This window comes from Chiloscyllium plagiosum, unplaced genomic scaffold (assembly GCF_037043375.1).
Source record: "Chiloscyllium plagiosum isolate Xiang-an unplaced genomic scaffold, Cpla_swu_hap1 HiC_scaffold_7, whole genome shotgun sequence".
Lineage (NCBI taxonomy): Eukaryota > Metazoa > Chordata > Chondrichthyes > Orectolobiformes > Hemiscylliidae > Chiloscyllium > Chiloscyllium plagiosum.
Genome location: NW_028270145.1, coordinates 91,664,254 through 91,681,002, shown reverse-complemented (window position 1 = coordinate 91,681,002; position 16,749 = coordinate 91,664,254). Strand labels below are relative to the sequence as shown.

The window sequence follows — 16,749 nt, the reverse complement described above, 5'->3', positions numbered from 1 at the left end:
GATCTGGTCAAGACTGTATCCCAGCTCCTCTAAGTTTTCATTTACAACAAGTTCCCTTTCCTTGGTGAAAACTGAAGCAAAAAATCATTTGGGGCTTCCCCTATGTGCTCAGACTCCACGCACAAGTTCCCTCCGCCCTTCCTTCTCCCTGATCATTCTCTTATTCCTCACGTATGAGCAAAACACCTTTGGGTTCTCCCTAATCCGTCTTGCCAAGCCTTTTTCGTGCCTCATCCTGGGTCTCCTTGGTCCATTTCTGAGCTCCTTTCTAGCAAGCCTGTAACCCTCTAAAGCTGTGCTAGATCCTTGCTTCCTCCATCCTACGTAAGCTACCTTCTTCCTTTTGACGAGAAGCTCCTCTGTTCTCATCAAAGGTTCCTTAATCTTACCCCTTCTTACCTGTGTCAGAGGAACAAATTTGTGCATCACTCGCAACAACTGCTCCTTAAATAGTCTCCACATGTCTGATGTGCCCTGTGGAACAATTGCTCCCAGTCTGTACTTCCCAACTCCTGTCTGATAGCGTCATAATTTCCTTTTCTCCAATTAAATATCTTCCCTCCGTAACTGCTCCTTTCACTGTCCAAGGCTATGCTAAATGTGAGGCAGTTGTGATCACTTTCATCAAAGTGCTCTCCCACCGCGAGATCTGATACCTGTCCTGGCTCGTTGCCAAGCACCAAATCCAAAATGGCGTCTCCCCTAGTGATATGCATCACTGTTTCAAAGATAAGTGAATATGTATGAATGAAGATTTTTAAAAAAACATTTCAGTGGACACAGCAGCCAGCATGTCTTTGCCCCCATACAAGCTACAAAGAAAGTACGCAAATTCTCAAGAGGCAGAAATAATTTTTGAATGCACGCCTTCATTTCAGGAAGAGTATGAAAACAACAAGTTGATCCTCAAAACAGTTTTAAAATGGCAGTCAAATCCAGAACAGAAATAAACAGAACTGCTACATTTTCAAATGCAGCTCAACATAGGGAATTGTACAGATTTTGCATTGAGGTTCAAAATTTGTCAATGATACATATTGATTCAAAATATGCTGAGCCAAAGTACTTGATAGAGTTCGTCTTGTTGAAGTCTGCAAACCATAGACAATTAGCTGTATTTCTTTTATGTGGTACAGACAAAGATAACAAGCTTGGAGAAGATTTGTAGCTCAGGTTGAGGTTGGACGTAGGTTTGCTCGCTGAGCTGCAAGGTTCATTTTCAGACATTTTGTCACCGTACTAGGTAACATCTTCAGTGAGCCTCCAGACGAAGCACTGCTGGTGTTCCCTGTTTTCTATTTCCATGTTTGGGTTTCCTTGGGTTGGTCATGCCATTTCCTGTGGTGACATAATTTCCTATGGTGATGTCATTTCCAGTTCTTTTTCTCAGGGGATGGTAAACGTCAAAGACATCTCTGAAATGACTGCCAGACTACTCAGACCTCTTGGCATCATGGTAGCCCACAAACCCAACACACTAAAACAGCATCTAATGAACTTGAAAGACCACATATAGACAACAAGCAAAACTAACTTCACTTACAAAATACTTTGCAAGAATTGTAACAAACACTACATTGCACAAACAGGCAGAAAAATAGCTACCAGGATACATGAACATCAACTAGCCACAAAATGACATGATCCTCTCTCACTAGTATCCTTCCATACAGATCAGGAAGGACACCACTTTGACTGGGACAACACATCCATCCTAGGACAAGCCAAACAGACACGTGCACCAGAATTCCTAGAAGCATGGTATTCCAACTGGAACTTTATCAACAAACACTGACTTAGACCCCATTTATGACCCCCTGAGAAGAAGAACAGGAACTGACACCACCACAGGAACTGACACCGCCAACTCAAGGAAACTCAAACACAGTTAGAAAGTAGGAAACACCAGCAGTGCTTCATCTGGAGGCTCACTGAAGATGTTACCTAGTATGGTGATGAACCATCTGAAAATGAACCTCCAGCTCAGTGAGCAAATCAACATCCAGACAAAGATGACAGCATAGCTGAAAAGTGGCAAAGTAAAATGGCAACAAGTATTAGCATGGATGGATGTGGCCTCATGTCCGGATGTAATTTTCCTTACATCAATAGTCAAGATGTACAATTCCACAATTAAAACCATCATGCAAACCATCTAGCATTTTTCAGTGATTGATTCTGAAAATTGGTAGAGATTTTAATTACCCTGTGATCTGAAAAGGTCTTCAAAAATCAGCATCTGACAAAAATCTCACATCTGCACACAAATTACTGAACATATTCCTCAGTATTTAGGATCTAGCTATGAGGAACAATAGTAAATCTTTGTAATAACCAATGCAGACATGCATTTTGACTACTCAACTAGGCAATTCTATGATATTATTCTCATTATCTATGGTGCATTTTTATAAGATATATTTATGAATACATCCTTCAATATATTGTGGGCTATGGTTTCCAATTATCGGAGAATCCTGGAACCTTGGTAGTGTTTTCAACATGTCAGTCACTCACTCACTCAAGTAGTTGCCCCCAGAATTCATGTCAGAGAACATCTGTCAACCAACATTCACATGTAAAACCAATGCTACCATATAAGTTAGGCTTGTTTTTGATGTGGAATGTTTCATACTTCACCTGTAATTTCCATCAATGTCTGCAATTTGGGTTTGGGCAATATGTTCTTGAGCAATGAGCTCATCCATCACAAAGTGCAAGTGTCAATAATATGAGCTTGATCATCTGATAATAATTGAAGACCAAACTAAAGTTTATAAAATGCAGAACTGCTCTCAACTGTTGTATATTTGGGAGACACAGATATTCAACAGATATTGCATAAGGGAGGTCATGTTTCAGTCTGATTATCACTAGACTATAAACCCAGAGACGAGGTTCAAATCCTGCCAGGGCAGATGGTAGAACTGGAATTCAATAAAAATTCCGGAATTCAGAGTCTAATAATTACGATGAAATCATAGCTGTTTGTTGACATCTGGTTCACTAATGTTCCCTAGGGAAGTAGATCTATCACCCTTACCTGGTCTGGTTTACATGTGACTCCAGACCCTCAATATAACTGACTCTTAACTACCCTCTGGATTAGTGTTGCTGGAAGAGCACAGCAGTTCAGGCAGCATCCGAGGACAGGCAAAATCGACGTTTCGGGCAAAAGCCCTTCATCAGGAATAAAGGCAGAGAGCCTGAAGCGTGGAGAGATAAGCTAGAGGACAGTGGGGGTGGGGAGAAAGTAGCATAGCCCAACATTTCAACTCCCCCTCCCACTCTACCAAGGACATGGAGGTCCTGGGCCTCCTTCACCGCCGCTCCCTCACCACCAGACACCTGGAGGAAGAACGCCTCATCTTCCGCCTCGGAACACTTCAACCCCAGGGCATTAATGTGGACTTCAACAGTTTCCTCATTTCCCCTTCCCCCACTTCACCCTAGTTCCAAACTTCCAGCTCAGCACTGTCCCCATGACTTGTCCTACCTGCCTGTCTTCTTTTCCACCTCTCCACTCCACCCTCCCCCCACCCTCAACCTATCATCTTCATCCCCTCCCCACTCACCTATTGTACTCTATGCTACTTTCTCCCCACCCCCACCCTCCTCTAGCTTATCTCTCCATGCTTCAGGCTCTCTGCCTTTATTCCTGATGAAGGGCTTTTGCCCGAAACGTCGATTTTACTGCTCCTCGGATGCTGCCTGAACTGTTGTGCTCTTCCAGCACCACTGATTCAGAATCTGCTTTCCAGCATCTGCAGTCATTTTTTTTTTTAACCTCTTAACCACCCTCAGGCCAGGTAGGGATGGATAATAAATGCTGGCCTAACCAGTAACGTCCACATTCCATTAAAATAACAAGGAAGTCCAGATACACCATTAGTCCAATGCATTCATATACTAATTCAGATCCTTAAAATCTGGTCACATGAAACTAACATCCTGGAGAAACTCAGGTTTGACAGCATTAAACTCTCTCTCTCCTCAGATTCTGTAAAACTTGAGTTTCTCCAGCACTGTCTGTGTGTTTTAGATTTCCAGCATCAACATTATTTCGCATTTATTCTGGCCAGATAAATGTTGAACCTTGGAGCTTGAATCATATGATTGCCACCAGCTACCCAACCTTCCGTGGATCACTTATCAGTTTTTTTGATATAGTTGGAAAAATTAAAAAGTAACAATAATACAAAAGATGTAATCAAGACATAAGTGACCAAAGATCTGATCATGCACCATATGAAATAGCTGCAAAGTTTAAATGGGACAAATATTTAGATCAAAAAATCAATTAGATAAAGGCATAAAATTCACTGGGCTAACAAAACTGATGCTAATAAGAGGGTTACAATATTTAAAACGTGCTTTTGTTTTGTTTATTTCCCCTCTTTTCTGCAGAATCCCACAGAATGGGAGGTAGTCTCAAGTGAATAATTCCAACATCTCATTACTGACCTAATATACTCAGTGCAGCCCAGAAGTTAAAACGGGCGGTATTTCTTAACGTGGTGCATAGTCCTTACATACAAGTTCTAGATTTGGGTAAAATGGTTAAAAAATAATTATCTGGGGCAGCTCCCATACACCAAAGAATAGTCTGGCTAACTTAAAACCTATAAAGTACTGACAAAAAACTGCATACATCACACTCCACTGGAAATAAGCCAAGATTTTTAAGAGCTGAATACACAAACAGTACAAGTTGATCACGTTTACCGCAGTGTGATTAAGCAAAATTACAGAAAGCGTTATGTAACATTGGCATATGCTAAGAATCATTATGAATCAAATTCAGTCTGAATAAGACTTGCGCGTTGGAAGAATAGATGGAGAACATTCATAATGAAATTGTACGGAAACAGCTCAGAAAGACAGTCAACACTATCTTGGACAAAGCAAAATCAGTTTGATGTCTATTTGATATATTCATGTTGAATGGTATTGCCATCTGGTCAGGATGCACCTTGAACTCTGCACTGAGTTCTGATTGAACGCAAGGAAACATGGGAACACTGATGCAGCAAAAAAAAACCATCAAGTAGAGAGGAAAGATTACCAAGTTCTGGACTTCTCATCCTTGAAAGGGGATCTGAAAATTGACCTAACTGGATTACTACAAAACAATGAGCTGAATAGTGCTAATATAAATTGTTCTGACTTAAATATTTTCTGAGAAGTAATCAAAACATGAGAAAAGTATCACAGGCCAGATTTTGATTTGCCACAAACATTCAGCTCAATGATAATTGGGTAGTAAAGTTGTCTAGTGGTTAGCACTGCTGCCTCATAACACCAGCAACCTAGGTTTGGTTTCACCCTCTATCTGTGTGGTGTTTGCAGGTTTGCCCTGGTCTGTGCACGTTTCCTCCATGTGCTCCAGTTTTCTCCCAGTCTAAAGATGTACAGGTTCGGTGGATTGGCCATGCTAAGTTGCTCATAATGTCCAGGGATGTGTAGACTGGGTGGAAGAGTCATGGGAAATGCAGGTTTATCGGGATACAGCAGAGTGGGGTGGCTTTCAGAGAGTCGATGTGGACTTGATGAGATGAGTGGCCTGCTTCAACACTGTAGGGATTCAATGATAATATTCTACGATGAATTCTAAAATATATTTAATGAAGCTCCAAGCATGAAGTTAGCTTCAGATTATTGTAAACCTTTGAACAGCCTTGAATGCCAGCTGAATCTACTCAAATGTCTCTCACTTCTCAATTTAAAAATAATTTTACATGTCATTTACAAATCAGGAGGCTCAAATGTCTTAAATACATGAGATTAATATGTTTCAACACTTTTGACAGGTTACCCTGGCATGAAGATTACTTATATTGCAAGAACAGTACATTTATTAATTCAGTTCTATATGTGAAATGTTAGAAGCCTGACTGAAAATTGAAAATGTAGACCAAGCTCACAAAAATAGCAATGCCAAATAATGTTAATAAGCTATTTAATTGCAAGTACAGATATAAAAGTATCAATGTAAACTAGAAAGACTTCTTAAAGAATGTTCTCAAAGTATAGTTTTAGATTCTTGTACAGGATGTGTCGGCTAGATCTAATTACTTTGAACGGATCAGCTCTCCAGATCATTTCAGAGGGCAGTAAATAGTCACTGTCGGTCTGGAGTCGCAAGTAGGCAAGACCAGGTCAGAGTGAATTTCCTGCGCAAAAGAACATAGAGTCATAGAGATGTACAGCATAGAAACAGACCTTTGGGTTTAACAATAATCCACAAAAGATATCCGGTCACCAGACTCATTTTTGATTCCAGGTTTTATTCAATTCACCTTTCATCAACTGCCTTGGTGGGAATTGAACCCAAGTCTCCAAATGAGCCTGTGCCTTTGAATGTTTAGTCCAACAACTTAACTACCATGCTACAGTCTCCCAAGAGACATCAAAACCCTAATCCAATGATTAAACGTGCAAATTATTGTTTCTTCCAAAAACAGGTTTGTCTGAATATCAAATCATATGGCTGCAACCCAACAAAACATCACCTTTCCTCCTCTTTTTGGTGGCACCAACTTTTGTAGATTTCAATCATCTTTGATTCCAACAAGATATATTCTGCAAAGCATGCCTTATAAATGTGCAAGATGCTGTACAGGACCATAGTTAAAGTAACTTTGGCTCTAAGCCACATACAATGAGATTAGATCAGATGACTAAAGCCTTGGTCAAGTGGTAGATTTCTGTCTTTGTCACGGGTTCCAACTGCATCCTTGCTTTGGCCCAAAAGCTGAAATCCCCATCCATGTCTTTGTTTGCCTTAGACTTGACTCTTCCAAAACTGGCCAGCTTCCCACACTCCATAAACATGACATCAGCTAAAATTCCACTAACCCTGCCTTGTCACTGAGTTACATTAACACATTAACCCATTATCCATGCTTGCTGACCTACATTGGCTCCCAATTAAGCAACCACATTAATGTTTCAAAATTCTCAATCTGACTTTCAAGTCTTTCCATGGCCACTTCCCATTCCATCTCCATACTCTCTGGTCCTGTAACTCAATTTGCAGACCTTAAATTCTGACCACTTCAGTATCCTCAATTTTATTTGCTCCATCACTGATGTTATATCCATGCATCTGAGAGACTCAAGGAAATGGAGAAGAGGCTAAACTAGAAAATGGCAAAGCTGAGAGATAGTAATGATTTTAATGGAGATTGTGCAGAGGTGATTGATCAAACAGACCTTTACCAACAGCAATGTTATAGTGAATGGATGATCAAAGATTGGACTGATAACAATACCCATGCACATTATGACATTCTCCTTTCTTTAGAGTTAAGTGCAAGTGACTATTTTGTTGTTAGTTCAATTTTCAGGAACATTCACTAACTGGCGATGAACAGTCTGCTTAATTTCAAAACTAACTAATCCACTAAAACCTTGTTAACAAAAAAAAAGTTAAACATATCTACATACAATTATTCCAGTTTCAGCATACTGCGTTTTGACAACTGAATTAACTATAAATGGCTTCAGCATACCCTCATTACTTTGATTACAATGTCATCAACTTCACAGGTAAAAAGAACTATTTTCTGTGTTTTATTGAGAAATAATTTCAAGACAATTTAAACTGCTGAGAACAAGTATTTTTCATTTGTTAATAGCCAGAAAACTTCTTCATAGGACACTGTGCAAACATGGTTTTTATTTCAGAATACAATATCCACTCAGTTTTGTTCTTAAACTTAACAATTCCAAAATGCATTCTAAGTGTTCATTTATCATATGTTACAATCTGGGCTTTTTACCAACATATAATAGACAATCACTGTAGTACAGCACTTTTCATAAACAGAAACTCCCGTGAACTAAATCTTGCAAACTTAGACATGCTGTGACTGAGACAGCATACCGCAGTTTAATGCAGCATTTGAAAGGAACACGAATGCCCACCATCTCCTTTACAAAAGGCTGTCATGTTTTGTTAGGATCAAGATAGTGGGAAAATTTAGCTGCAACCAGAGTTATACAGATGCAGATAAAGAAAAAAAGAACAAGACCTGACTTAGAACTTACATAAACAACCATAAAAGACAGAGTCCAAAACCCTATCAGAGTATCCAGTTGCTGTTCAGTTGTTGAGAAATACTGCCATGGAGGCAACTTCCAGATTCGGGTTGTGGGGTGGCAGAATCCAAGTCTTTGTTAGTTTCTTCGTTGGATTTTATAGAATTGCCCTCAATTTCCCTGGCCTTAGTGGAAAGATAAGAAAAATAATCAGTGCCTGAACACTAGCTAGTTAATAGTTATTCATTGGAATCTTGCTATTCACCTCACTAAACATTGCATCTTCTTGGGTGAAGTACTTTTAGAGTCATAGATATACAGCACAGAAGCAGACCCTTTAGTCCAACTCATCCATACCAACCAGATGTCCCAAATTAATTTTGCCCCATTTGCCCCATCTCCTTCTAAACCCTTCCTATTCACGTACACATCCAGATACCTTTTAAATGTTGCAATTGTACCAGTCTCCACCACTTGCACTGGCAACATTCCATACAAGCATTACCCTCTGCGTGAAAAAGCTGCCCCTCAGATGTATATTAAAATTTTTTGGGGAGGGGGCAGCAACCTGACAAGCCCACCTTCATGTTATTTGCTCATTTGGAGATGTTACATTTCGATCCCTGACCTAAATCATCAATATATATTGTGAATAGCTGCAGCTCTAGCAAGGATGCTGCTCTACCCCACAAGTCACTATTGCCTTTTGCAAAAAGGGCCATTCATTTCAACTGTTTCCTTTCTGCCAACCAATCTTCTATCTAGTTTATATATTACCCCCAAGTTTACACATTAATCTCCCATGTGGGACTGTGCCAAAAACCTTCTGAAAGTCCAAATAAACCACATCCTCCGGTTTCTCCTCCTCTATTTGGATTTTGGACCCCAGTCTCAGAATCAACTATGTTAGAATTCTATTTTAGGATGGAAACTATGTTATGGTCACTCATCCCCAAGAGATTTCACTCGACTGGATTGCCAATTATGCCATTCTCATTACATAATACCCAATCTAGGATAGCCTGTTCTCTTGTGGGTTCTTCAACATATTGTTCCAGAAAACCATCCTGTATACATTCCTGGAATTTTTTCCATTATGGTTTTATTACTAAGTCAATTTTCCCACTCTCTTTGCAGATTAAAGACATCCATGATTACAGATATTCCTTCATTGAATGAGTCTGTCATTTCCTGTTTTAATGTCACTCCCACATCACTACAACACTTTGTGGGTCTACATGCAAGTCCTACCAATGTTTGTTGTTCCTTGATGTTTCTCAGCTCATCTCTACAGATTTCACACACAATTGGAGCCAATATCCTTCCTCAATATTCCAAAACTCTTTAACCAACAATGCAACATCACCACCTTTTCCTTTTTGTCTGTCATTTCTAAATTTTAAAGATACCTAGATATTTAGTTCTCATCTCTGGTCACCCTGTCTTCATGTCTCCATAATCCTGACTATATTATACTTGTTTTCATCTATATGCGACATTAATTCTTCTACATTATTGTAAATGCTCCAAGCATTCAGGCAAAAAGCCTTAAGGTTTGTCTTTTATATGTCACTTATTTTAAGGTTAACTGTACGCTAAAACTTTGGCAGCTAGAATATAATGCAGGATATTATGTGAAACTGTGCACTTTGCCAGCAGGCTTAGAAAAGGAAATGATTTAAATTTTGGAAGAACGTAAAATGCTGCACAAGAGGTACTTGGGTGTCCTCGATGAATCGCAAGTCATCAGCCAGGTGCGGCAATAATGAGGAAGGAAAAGACAATGTTTGTCTTTATGTAAAGGAAGATGGAAAATTCAAGTAAGAAAGTCTTGCGACAAACAGAGGAATTTTGGTGAAATAACGCCAAATACTATGTGCTACTTGATCACTTTACTTAAGAGTGAGCACACGCATTGGGAGCAGTTCAGCAAAGGTCCACTTGGCTGACAACTGGGATGAAGGGGCAATCTTTTTGGTAAAATGTAGCAGGGTGGGCTCATATTCATAAGACTTTAGAAGGATAACCTTATTAAAGTGAATGAGATTCTGAGGGGATCTAATGGAGTTCGTGCTGAGAGAATGTTTTCTCCCACTGGAAATCTTGAACATGGGGTACATTAAAAATTAGAGGTCTACCATTGAGAAGAAATTCCTGATCGGTCTTCAGAGTCACTTGTGCTTAACATTCGCTTCTTCAGTTAGCAGTGGAGGAGCAAGGTCAATTACCATATTCAAGGCTAAATGACAGATTGTTTTTCCTTGCCTAGAGACTAAGAGAACAGGTGGAAAATGGAGTTAAGGTCACAATGAGGTCAGCCATTATCTTTACTGAATGATAAAGCATGCTTGAGGGGCTTATTGGTACACACCTGTCTTATTTCTCATGTTCTCAGGTAAAAGTTTGATACATGTATTTGATTATATTCAACTGTTACTGTTCTTAAGCCATCTTCTACGCTGGTCTACCAGGCATCTATTGAAGACCAACAAAAACAGGTGTGGGCTGTTATTTAGCAAATTGCATTTTTCCATCATACATTAAGCATTTTTCACAACGTGTTCTGCTAATAGAAATACTCTCTTGCCCAGATGAGGTTTTGGAAAGGTGTTAATTTAATATTTGTTCTGCGGAAAAAGAAAGAGACAAACAACGTAGCTTCTTTTTATCCCCCCGGCTCCCTACCAAAAAGAAATAGTCAGTCAGTCATGTAGGGTAAATTCCACAAGCACCATCAGCCTTCGAATTCTTGAAAACACCGCACTTAAACAGAGTGACTACAAACATCAGCTAGTAAAATCTTAACATACAGCTTCAATTGGAATTGCAGGTTGTGAACAACAAGGAGGACAGTGGAGGACAATTCTCTAGCACTCGTTAGCTTAACTACACAACCAATCATATTTAGAACATAGAACAATACAGCACAGAACAGGCCCTTCGGCCCACGATGTTGTGCCGAACTTCTAACCTAGATTAAGTACCCATCCATGTACCTATCCAAATGCCGCTTAAAGGTCGCCAATGATTCCGACTCCACCACTCCCACGGGCAGCGCATTCCATGCCCCCACCACTCTCTGGGTAAAGAACCCACCCCTGACATCTCCCCTATACCTTAAATTTATGTCCCCTTGTAACACTCTGTTGTATCTGGGGAAAAAGTTTCTGACTGTCTACTCTATCTATTCCTCTGATCATCTTATAAACCTCTATCAAGTCACCCCTCATCCTTCGCCGTTCCAACGAGAAAAGGCCGAGAACTCTCAACCTATCCTCGTACGACTTCCTCTCCATTCCAGGCAACATCCTGGTAAATCTTCTCTGCACCCTCTCCAAAGCTTCCACATCTTTCCTATAGTGAGGCGACCAGAACTGCACACAGTACTCCAACTGTGGCCTAACCAAAGTCCTGTACAGCTGCAACATCACTTCACGACTCTTGAATTCAATCCCTCTGCTAATGAACGATAATACTCCATAGGCCTTCTTACAAACTCTATCCACCTGAGTGGCAACCTTCAAAGATCTATGTACATAGACCCCAAGATCCCTCTGTTCCTCCACCTGACTAAGAACCCTACCATTAACCCTGTATTCCGCATTCTTATTTGTTCTTCCAAAATGGACAACCTCACACTTGGCAGGGTTGAACTCCATCTGCCACTCCTCAGCCCAGCTCTGCATCATATCTAAGTCCCTCTGCAGCCGACAACAGCCCTCCTCACTGTCCACAACTCCACCTATCTTCGTATCATCTGCAAATTTACTGACCCACCCTTCGACTCCCTCATCTAAGTCATTAATAAAAATTACAAACAGCAGAGGACCCAGAACTGATCCCTGCGGAACTCCACTTGTAACTGGGCTCCAGGCTGAGTATTTACCATCTACCACCACTCTCTGCCTTCGACCGGTTAGCCAGTTTTCTATCCAATTGGCCAAATTTCCCTCTATCCCATGCCTCCTGACTTTCCGCATAAGCCTACCATGGGGAACCTTATCAAATGCCTTACTAAAATCCATGTACACTACATCCACTGCTCTTCCCTCATCCACATGCTTGGTCACCTCCTCGAAGAATTCAATAAGACTTGTAAGGCAAGACCTACCCTTCACAAATCCGTGCTGGCTGTCCCTAATCAAGCAGTGTCTTTCCAGATACTCATAAATCCTATCCCTCAGTACCCTTTCCATTACTTTGCCTACCACAGAAGTAAGACTAACAGGCCTGTAATTCCCGGGGTTATCCCTATTCCCTTTTTTGAACAGGGGCACAACATTCGCTACTCTCCAGTCCCCTGGTACCACCCCCTTTGCCAGTGAAGACGAGAAGATCATTGCCAACGGTACTTCAATTTCCTCTCTTGCTTCCCACATAATCCTAGGATATATCCCGTCAGGCCCGGGGGACTTGTCTATCCTCAAGTTGTTCAAAATGTCCAACACATCTTCCTTTCTAACAGGTATCTCTTCTAGCTTACCAGTCCATTTCACACTCTCCTCTTCTACAATACGGTCCCTCTCGTTCGTAAATACTGAAGAGAAGTACTTGTTCAAGACCTCTCCTATCTCTTCCGACTCAATACACAGTCTCCCACTACTGTCCTTGATCGGACCTACCCTCGTTCTCGTCATTCTCTGGTTTCTCACATACGCATAAAATGCCTTGGGGTTATCCTTGATCCTATCCGCCAACGATTTTTCATGCCCTCTCTTAGCTCTCCTAATCCCTTTCTTCAGGTCCCTTCTGGCTATCCTGTATCCCTCCACTGCTCTGTCTGAATCCTGTTTCCTCAACCTTATGTAAGCCTCCTTCTTCCTCTTTACCAGACATTCAACCTCTCTCGTCAACCAAGGCTCCCTCACACGACCATTTCTTTCCTGCCTGATAGGTACATACATATCATGGACACGTCGTATCTGCTCTTTGAAAAAGTTCCACATTTCCACCACATCCTTCCCTGACAGCCGATGCTCCCAACGTATGCTCCTCAAATCCTGCCTTACAGCATCGTAATTTCCCTTCCCCCAATTATAAAATCTACCTTGTTGTGCGCACCTATCTCTCTCCATAACCAAGGTGAAAGTCACAGAATTGTGGTCACCATCACCAAAATGTTCACCCACTAACAAGCCCACCACTTGTCCCGGTTCATTACCGAGTACCAAATCCAATATGGCCTCCCCTCTGGTTGGACAATCTACATACTGCGTTAGAAAAGCTTCCTGGACACACTGCACAAACACCGCCCCATCCAATCTACTTGATCTAAAGAGCTTCCAATCAATATTTGGGAAGTTGAAGTCGCCCATGACTACGACCCTGTGGCTTCTGCACCTTTCCAAAATCTGTTTCCCAATCTGTTTCTCCACATCTCTGCTGCTATTGGGGGGCCTATAGTAAACACCCAACAAGGTGACTGCACCTTTCCTATTTCTGACTTCAGCCCATACTATACTACCTCCAGAGGCAGATCCCCCTCAAACTTCCTTTCTGCAGCCGTTATACCATTTCTAATTAGCAATGCCACCCCCCCTCCTTTTTTCCCACCCTCCCTAATCTTACTGAAACACCTGTAACCAGGAACCTCCAACAGCCATTCCTGTCCCACATCTATCCACGTTTCCGTGATGGCCACAACATCGTAGTCCCAGGTACCGATCCACGCATTAAGTTCAACCACCTTATTTCTGATACTCCTTGCGTTGATGTATACGCACTTGAGCCCATCTCTGTGTCCGCTAGTAGTCCCTGTCAGTGCTATCTTCTCCACAGCCCCCCTACAGTCTTGGGCATCCTGACAAACAGCTAACCTACTTGCTGGACTACAAGTCCGGATCCCATCCCCCTGCTAAATTAGTTTAAACCCCCCCGAAGAGTGCTAGCAAACCTACCCCCCAGGATATTGGTGCCCTTCTGGTTCAGGTGCAACCCGTCCTGTTTGTACAGGTCCCACCTTCCCCAGAATGCAGTCCAATTGTCCAAATATCTGAAGCCCTCCCTCCTACACCAGCCTTGCAGCCACGTGTTCAACTGCACTCTCTCCCTATTCTTTGCCTCACTGTCACGTGGCACCGGCAACAACCCAGAGATGACGACTCTGTCTGTCCTAGCTTTTAGCTTCCAGCCTAACTCCTTGAGCTCTTGAATAACCTCCCCACCCCTCTTCCTACCTATGTCGTTGGTGCCAATGTGCATCACGACTTCTGGCTGCACACCCTCCCCCTTAAGGATTCTGAAGACACGGTCTGAGACGTCTCGGACCCTAGCACCCGGGAGGCAACAAACCATCCGTGAGTCTCGCCCATGTCCACAGAACCGCCTGTCCGTCCCTCTAACTAGAGAGTCCCCTATAACTAGCGCTCTCCTCCTCTCCCCCTTTCCCTTCTGAGTCTCAGAGCCACAGACCCCTTCACTGCAGCTTACACCTGCAACGCTGTCCCCCCCAACAGTTTCCAAAGCTGTATATTTATTTTTTAGGGGAACGACCACAGGGGAACCCTGCACTGCCTGCTTCTTCCCCTTCCCACCTCTAACTGTTACCCAGCTACCTCTGTTCTCCGGCGTAACTATGTCCCTGTAGCTTCTATCAATCACCCTCTCAGCCTCTCGAATAATCCTCAGTTCATCCAACTCCAGTTCCAGTTCCCTAACTCGTTCGGTGAGGATCAGGATCTGACTGCATTTCCTGCAGACGAAGTCGGCAGGAGTATCGGTGGTCACCCCTACCTCAAACATCCTGCAGGAGGAACATTTCACCGCCTGCGCTGCCATTTACTCCATTACTACCAGCCTGTTTATATAAACTTTCAACATAGACAATGAAAGTAGTGAACTTTACAGTTCAACACAAAGAACATACTGAAGTCACTAAGGATAATTATTTGTAAGAAAAGGACCAATTTTATTCTGATGTATGGACTTTTTCCACACAGTGGTGCATGCACCAAATGAGCTGCCAGAGGAAGTGGTGGAGACTGGTACAATTGCAATATTTAAAAGGCATCTGGATGGGTATATGAATAGGAAGGGTTTGGAGGGATATGGGCCAAGTGCTGGCAAATGGGACTAGATTAGGTTGGGATACCTGGTCGGCATGGATGAGTTGGACCGAACGGTCTGTTTCCATGCTGTACATCTCTGTGACTCTATAAATTGTGTCACAAAAATGTCTAAATTCATTATTAAGAAGAAAACTCAATATTGCAAATTGAATTCTTAAAAGTAAGGGAAGAGGAGACACTTGGTTTAGGAAAATGACAAATTGAATTTCAATTACTTGAAATCCAATGGTGGGGCCTGTATTTATTCACTTAGGCCAGACTAAGAAGTTTAAAGACAAAAAGCATTTGAACAATGGGTAACTGTTTCTGAGATTTGGTGCTGATTGTGAAACTACATGTCTCCTTATGAAGGCAGATTAAATGAGGTTTTGAAAGCGAATAGTACACAAGAGAAGATCTTAATGTATTCATATACTTTTCAGATCTGGGAATGAGTGATTATTAGTTTGGAACTCACATGACATCCGAAGTAGGGAGACAGATTTCAAAAAGACAGACTCTCCACAATCTGAGAGCTGTTTTTTTGCCTCCACAGAAATTACACCATTTAAAAAATGTTTGAAAAGGCACATGGAAAGGAAAGATTGAGGGGGATATGGGCCAAATGGGACTAGTTCAGTTTAGGAAACCTGGTTGGCATGGAAAAATTGAGCCAAAGGTTGTGTTGTATAACCCTAAAAATGGTTTAACTTTGAATACTACAAAAAAAATTCTCTTTCGCATCTGAAACAAAGAGGATAAAAAGACATTAGGAGTCAGCGTGCAAGTCACTGAGGAGGAATTGCCAATGGAGTCCATATTCAGAATGTAAACTTGCAGTACTGGAGGACTGGAAATTGCAGATTTACCTGGCACAATTAGTGGAAGAGTTCAGCAATTAAACTGTTGCAGAGAAAGAGAAGTCTGGAATTCTAATTGTCAGGTTAGGAAATGGAGAAGATTTAAAGTGATTTGTTAAGTCCTTTGGCACAACAGTGTTAACTCAGGACAAGCAGGAAAGGAAGTCTCAAGATCCTGCAAAGTAATGAAGTTTTATGAAATAAATCCTTTGCTTAGCTCTGTGCAGTACAACTCTTTGTTAAAAGCATGAAACCTTGTGGCACTATTCTTCCAGTTAAAAACTGGGAGCTTGAATTTCCTTCTCAAGTAGTTAATGGCCTCAAAACCTTAAAGCGAATTGAAATGTTTAGACTGTAATCCACTGAGATTGAGGAAGTAAAATAAAAACTGTAATCGAACTGGTATTTCTAAATCAAACACAACACAGAAGCTACATTTCCAGTGTATGGAATAACCAAGAAACACAAACTTGTGAAAATATTTAACTAACAAAGTTCATTAATGTCAAGGTTTTCTTTAAATTACTGTTGATAAATGGAATGTTGGTGTGTCTGGCTAAATTAAGTATTTATTGCCTCTACCTACTTGGTGTAGAACTGTCTCTTGAATCCTTAGGATGTTTGTAAATCCTAACAAATTTTAGGATTGTTAGGATTTGTTGTTGGGGATGCAGTTCTAGGATTGTTAACCCAGTGACAGTAAAGGAATGGTAATCTAGTTCTGAAACTGGATATGTTTAGCTTGGAGAAATCTTGTAGGTGATTGCGATCCCATACATCTGCTTTAGCCCTTTGTGGTG

General features: G+C 41.4%; 1 protein-coding gene across 5 annotated transcripts in view; it reads right to left on the bottom strand.

The window, feature by feature from the left end:
- Positions 1-16,749, bottom strand: part of mbd5 (methyl-CpG binding domain protein 5) — a 249,617-nt gene that overhangs the window by 194,960 nt on the left and 37,908 nt on the right. For all 5 annotated transcript variants that reach the window (XR_015757722.1, XM_087989241.1, XM_043694122.2 and 2 more), the window contains exons 2-4: positions 10,415-10,518; positions 10,182-10,315; positions 8,053-8,228 (exon numbers count right to left, since the gene is read on the bottom strand). The gene's annotated coding sequence lies outside the window, so the exon portion shown is untranslated. The remainder of the gene's footprint in view (positions 1-8,052; positions 8,229-10,181; positions 10,316-10,414; positions 10,519-16,749) is intronic.